Genomic DNA, 6,138 nt, shown 5'->3' with positions numbered 1-6,138 from the left:
ACAGAGGGAGGCTGGAAGGACCACCAGAGGATCTGCCCTTTCCCCCAAGGACTCTGTGCAGCAACCACATCAAAGCTTCAGCTGCAATAGGGTGTTAGCACTGAAGGCAGCTCCAGCTCCCCTCTTATAAGAGGCGCTCTCCCCACATTTCCCTGGCAATTCCTGACTCCCCCATTGCCTGCCTCTAAGGGCCTCCCATGGTCCTAGGCATGCAAACCTTACCTTTCTCTTATGTCTTTCTTTCTTTTTTTCTTGTTTTATTTTGTGTTGTTTTTTATCGACTCTTTCGTCTTTCTTGAACCCACTCAGCCTCAGCAGTTCAGGGCTGTAAAGTCCAGCAGAGACCATCATTGACCTCCCCACTGAACAAATGGAGAAACTGTGGCACAGAGAGGGCCAGGGATCTGTTCAAGGCCACCCAGTGTGATATCAGTAACAGAGCTGAGACTGGAAACTGAAAATTGGACCCAGGTGTGGGCCCCTGCTGTGCCCCAGGAGACCCTTGTACACCCTCAGAGTGACATCTTCAAGGACAACCAAAATGGCCTTGATCCTAGGAGAGATCCTTGCCCCTGCCAGCTGGAAAGAGACAGGAGCCTAGTAGTCCCTGGACCTTCCCCACTGAAGGATGCAGTGGGCCTTCACTGCCACGTAGTGAATTCCACAGCCCAGCCCCCATGTCCAGGTCAAGGCCACAGGTCTACCAACATATGGTGTGGCCTTTGAAACCTCTGACCTCAATTCCCTCCAGTACAGAAGAGAAACCAAGGCCCAGAGAGGGTAAGAGACAGAACCCAAGCCACACAGCAACTCCAATGCAGAACTAGGGCTAGAACTGCACTCACCTTGCTTCCCATTCTGTGGTTCTATGGCAAATGCTTCCCACTGCCTCCCCTATTGTCCTCACCCCCATTCTCTCCCTCTCTACTATCCCATCCCGACTCTTCTCAGATGGTAATGGAGATTATCTGTCCTTAAGGAGGATGAATTCCTCCACAAGACCAAGGGAATAGATTATGATTGATCTAAACGAATCATAGCAATTTTGCCTCCCTTGGATAAATTGGAGAGGGGGACATTTGATTCCATTTTGGTCAATGAGGAATTATCCCTTATTCAATACAGGATAATCTATAGCGAAGGCTGTCCATCCCAAATAAAAAGACAATGTTTCATTAAGAGAAAGCCTTTGTTCTGACCCCTTTTTCCTGAATTGGATACAGATGTAAGGGCTGGAAGTGCAGCAGCCATCTTGGGACCACAAGGCAATAAGCATGAAGACAAAAGCAAGCAAGCTTAAAGATGGTTGAGATGAAAGAAGGGAAGAGGGGAAGTGAAAATTCAACCCTGCTTACAATATCATTGAGCTTGAGACTGCCAATCTCAAATTTTCTGATAATGGGAGGAAATAAACTCCTTACTTGAAGGCACTCTAATAGGGCTTTCTGTTACTTGCAGGGAGAATGCCTTACCGAGAAAGAACCTTTTCACATAATCTCTTAACTACCCTCTGAGATGGCCAGGCTATGTTCTAGCATGTCCATTTTATGGACAAGGAAACTGAGTTACAGAGCCTATGTGGTTTAAATGCCTTCCCTCAAGTTCTCACAAACTCTGGATCTGGTGGAAAGGCAGGCATTTTCTTTAGGGTAGAAATAACACTTTGTAAGCAAGCACTGTCCCAGCATATTGTGTGGGCCTGGGGTCATAGGAGCATCAAATGGCTCTGAAGGTGGCATAGTCTGGGAAACCCTGGCTGCTGCCCCACAAGTTCTTCTGGGGCTTTGTCCTAGGAGGAGCACTGGGGCCAGCAGTGGATGGGGAGGGAGCATAGTGGGTCTCGGCGACTCAACAGAAAGTGCCTTCACTCTAAGGAGAAAAAGAAATCTGCTGTTGGAGTCATTTAGTGAAAGCAAAGCTATCTTTAATTCATCTATGGAAAGCTGTGGCTGAATTCTGCCAACTCTAGATATACCCTGAAGCCCATTTTTTTTTGTCATTTTAAAATATTTTTATTGAAGTATAGTTGACTAACAATGTTGTGTTAATTTCTGGTGTACAGCATAGTGATTCAGTTACATATATATATATATATATATATATATATATATATATATATACACACACACATATTCATTTTCATATCCTTTTTCTTATAGGCTGTTATAAGGTATTGAATATAGTTCCCTGTGCTATCCAGTAGGACCTTGCTGTTTATCTATGTTATATATAGTAGTTCTGAAACCTATTATTAAAGCTGAGCCAAGCTACAGAGCACCAGCCCCTCATTCACCTCTGGGTCTCTGAAGAACAGAGTCCCATGTCCAGGGTTCCCCCACCCCCTCAGTGGAGCCAGTGTCCAGCTAGGGTGGTGCCAATGCCCTCCCAGCCCCTCATCCTGGCCAGAGCTCTGCCTGCTGTAAAGGAAGGACTAGCAGCTCCTTGAAGCCAGGAGACCTTCCCGGAAGAAGGCTCCCCTGTCCGTGGGCTCCTCAGCTGGCAAAGTCCATTTCCACAGAGGATTCGATCCACACAACACTGTATGTGTAGTCAGAAGTTAACTCTTCTGCAGTAACAAACCAACCCCACAATGTCAGTGGTTTCACACAATAATAAAAGCTTGTTTCTTGCTCTCATCACAGAATAATGTGGGTGTTTCTGGTTGATAGGTGGACTTCCATGTGCTGGCTGAGGACCCCAGGCTCCTTGTACACTGTGGCTTTCCCCTCTGCTGGGGCTCGAGACCTCCAAAGGATGGACGATGGGCAAATGGAGGAAACACCACTGTTTCTTAAGGACTCACATGGTTTTAGCTCAAGCCCATTGGGCAGGACTGGTCATATGGCCCCACCCAGGTGCAAGGGAAGGTGGAAGATGTAATTTCTGGCTGGGCAGCTGCTTTGCAACAGCTCAACATTAGGGCAGACAAAGCATGACTTTTGGGGACAGCCAGCTGTCACTGCGACGCCCTGTCAGATGGGTAGTTATCCCCAGGAATCTGAGGCTAGTGCAAGCGACTCATTCAAGGTCAGTTAGATCCATGATTACAAACTTGGTGTCCACTCTCCCAGCTCCTTGCCCCACGCCACTGAAGCAGCCAGCTCACTTCTTTGAATTTTAAGAAAAGTCTCAGGCCTGGTGCTTTATTTTACAAAGCAGTTTTAACTTGAGACCCTCACTTCATCCTCAAAACGTCTTGGAAAAGGAGGTGGGAAATAAGCAATCCCCATTTCACAGATAAAGAAACAGTAAGACCAATTCTGAAAATAAGTGAGAAGCCCCAGGTCTCAGGCACTGCAGACCTTCCGAGCAACAGATTATAGACAGTTCCCTTCCTCGGGCATCCCCGACAGTGACAAAAAGAGGCAGTCTGTGAGTCCTACGTGGTGACTAAAAGTGAAGCGCATATTCTAGAGCCTGTCATGTGCATGGCTCAGGTGTGTTAAAAGATAAACTGAGGCACATTTGTATGTTTCAGGAGTTTATTTAAGCAAACGCTGGAATTGGGCAGCTCTGGGAAGTGGTTTAGAAGCCCTCCACACCATGAGCTGGGGCAAGGCTTTTATAGGGCAGATGGAGAAGCAAAGCGAGCTTATTTGATTGGTTTAGAGCGGAAGAGGGTGCTTATTTGGGAAAACCCAGTTGGCTGTTTGTGACTGGTTCTTCTTAAATTTTGATTTCTCAGATATAGGTGCTTTGACTCTGGCTCACGTAGGCTACCAAGGCATCAGAGCCGCCTCAACCTAATGGCCTCCCTGTTTAATTACTTGAACCGGTGGTATTTGAACTTTCCCTTCTTAATCAGTGGTCTCCAAACGCACACCTTCAGCATCATCCTTTCCCCAATCTGTGTGACCCCAGGAGCATCCTCTCCCCATTCTGTGACACCAGGACTGTGCACACTACTGTGTGTGATGCCAGCGAGACCCTCATCCCAGTGTGTGCCCACTCCCCAAGTTGTGTTACACCAGCATGTCCACATCCCAGTCCATGTGATCATGAGTGTTCAACCCCCCATGTGAGGGACCCCATGACTGTTGACTCCCCATTGTGTGTGAGCCCATGAGTGTCCAAATACCCATGTATATGACCCTTGAACCACCCTCACCACAGCCTGTGACCTCAGCAGTGTCTGCTCCCAAGTCTATACCAAGGAGCATCCATCAATTACTCTGTGTGACCGAGGGAGTGTCCACACCTTAATCTCCAGCCCCGGCGGTGCTGGCTCATCACTTCTTTGACCACAAGAATGTCCATACCGCTTTCACCAAGATTGCAGGAGTGTCTACAACACAGCCCATAGGACTGTCCCCACCTCAGTCACTATAACCCCAAGAGTATCCCCTCCTCTGTGGGACACCATGAATGTTCACACTCCAGTCTGTGCGACATAAGGAGTGTCCAGTCCACCCGTGTGTGGTTTCAGGAGTGTCCACTCCCCAATGTGTTTAAGAGTGTCCCAAACTCTCTCTGTGTGACCTCAGGACTGTCTACTCTTCAGTGTATGTGCATTGGGAGACCTTGGAGTGTTCGCACCTCTGCCTGAGTGACCTCAGGTCTGTCCACACTCCAGCCTGAGTGACTCCAGGAGTGTCCAAACCCCCATCTTCACGACCCCACATCTGTCCACACCCACCCTGTATGTCCTCACAGTTGCCCACACCTTAAGCTGTCTGATCCCAGATGTGTACATCCCAGTCAGTGATCCCAAGAGGTTCCACGCTACAGTCTGTGTGACCTCAGCAGTGTCCATACCCCAGGCTATCTGACCCCTGGGGTGTTCACACCCCAGTATGTTTAACCCTACAAATATCCACTAACCAGTCTGGGTGACTCAGAAGTATCCACCTCCTAGTGTGTGTGAGCCCAGAAGTGTCCACATACAAACCTGATCCCAGGACCGTCCACACCTTAGTTTGTTTAACTATAACAATGTCAACACACCTGTCCATCTGACCCCAGAGATGTCTACACTCTACTTTGTGTGATCCCAAGAGTGTGCAGCGTCCAGCGTGTGTGATTCCAGGAGTGTCCACTCCCCAGTGTGTGTGACTTCTGGAAAGAGACCCCCGTCTGAGTAACCAAGGCTGTCCAACCTCCAGTGTAGGCTACCTCATATGGTGGCCATACCCCGTCTATGTGGCCCCAGAAGTGTCCACATGACAATGACCCAATGGTATGTTCTGAGACGACACTAGATTCCTCAGCACCTCCGCTCCTGCCCACCCTCTGTGGGTGTGGCCTGGGAGGGGCTGCTCATGCCACCTCTGGGGATCACTTTGTCCCTAGCTCCCTCCAACACCAGGAAGTGGTCTCTTCTTTGCCTGTTTCCCCTCACTCTCTCTCTCCAGTAGACCATTCAGTTTCCATACCCCTCCGCAACCACACACAGGCATATTCGCATCCATGTCTCCAAACAGACCATCCCAGCTCCAGCCCCTGCAGATCTTGTAGAGAGCAAAGGCTGAGGCAGCCAGCCTCCTGCTGCAGACCCTGCCCCACAGACAGCAGTGGAGAAGAAGCCAGTGACTGCACCACTGATGACAGCGAAAGCTTCCAGGGCCTTGTGAAACATCTAAATAAAAATTGGACACCCTCCTCCCCAACTGGAATGTCGGCTCCACGTGGGCAGGGATGTTTGTCTGTCTTGTTCTCTGATGTCTTCCCAGCACTTAGAACAGTGCTCATCACATAGACCTCACTCATTGGGTGTCTGCTGAATGAAAGAACCCTTTGACCCAGCAATTCCACTTCTAACTCGAACACACACACACACACACACACACACACACACACACACACACAGCTGTGTGCACCAGGCAGGTAGGAGCAAATGACTGGGAAAACCTTATAAATGTCCATTTCTAGACGATGACTGCTGCAGAGTGAAATGAAAGTTGGGGAGTTTATGTTATACCACAGAGTACCCACCTGACATGATACAGAATGCGTGGGACCTGTGTGTTCCTATGGGGTGGGAGTGCCTTCCACAGGACACGCTGTTAACAGGGAAAAGCAGGTGGGAGATGGTTTTAGTGACTCTGTGTGTGTGTGTGTGTGTGTGTGTGTGTGTGTGTGTATGTGTTTGAAGGAAACACCAGAAACTGACCTCAGTGATCATTTTTGGAGAGTGGAGGT

This window comes from Camelus dromedarius, chromosome X, assembly GCF_036321535.1.
Source record: "Camelus dromedarius isolate mCamDro1 chromosome X, mCamDro1.pat, whole genome shotgun sequence".
Lineage (NCBI taxonomy): Eukaryota > Metazoa > Chordata > Mammalia > Artiodactyla > Camelidae > Camelus > Camelus dromedarius.
The sequence above is the reverse complement of the archived record's forward strand: the minus strand, read 5'-3'. Positions refer to the sequence as shown.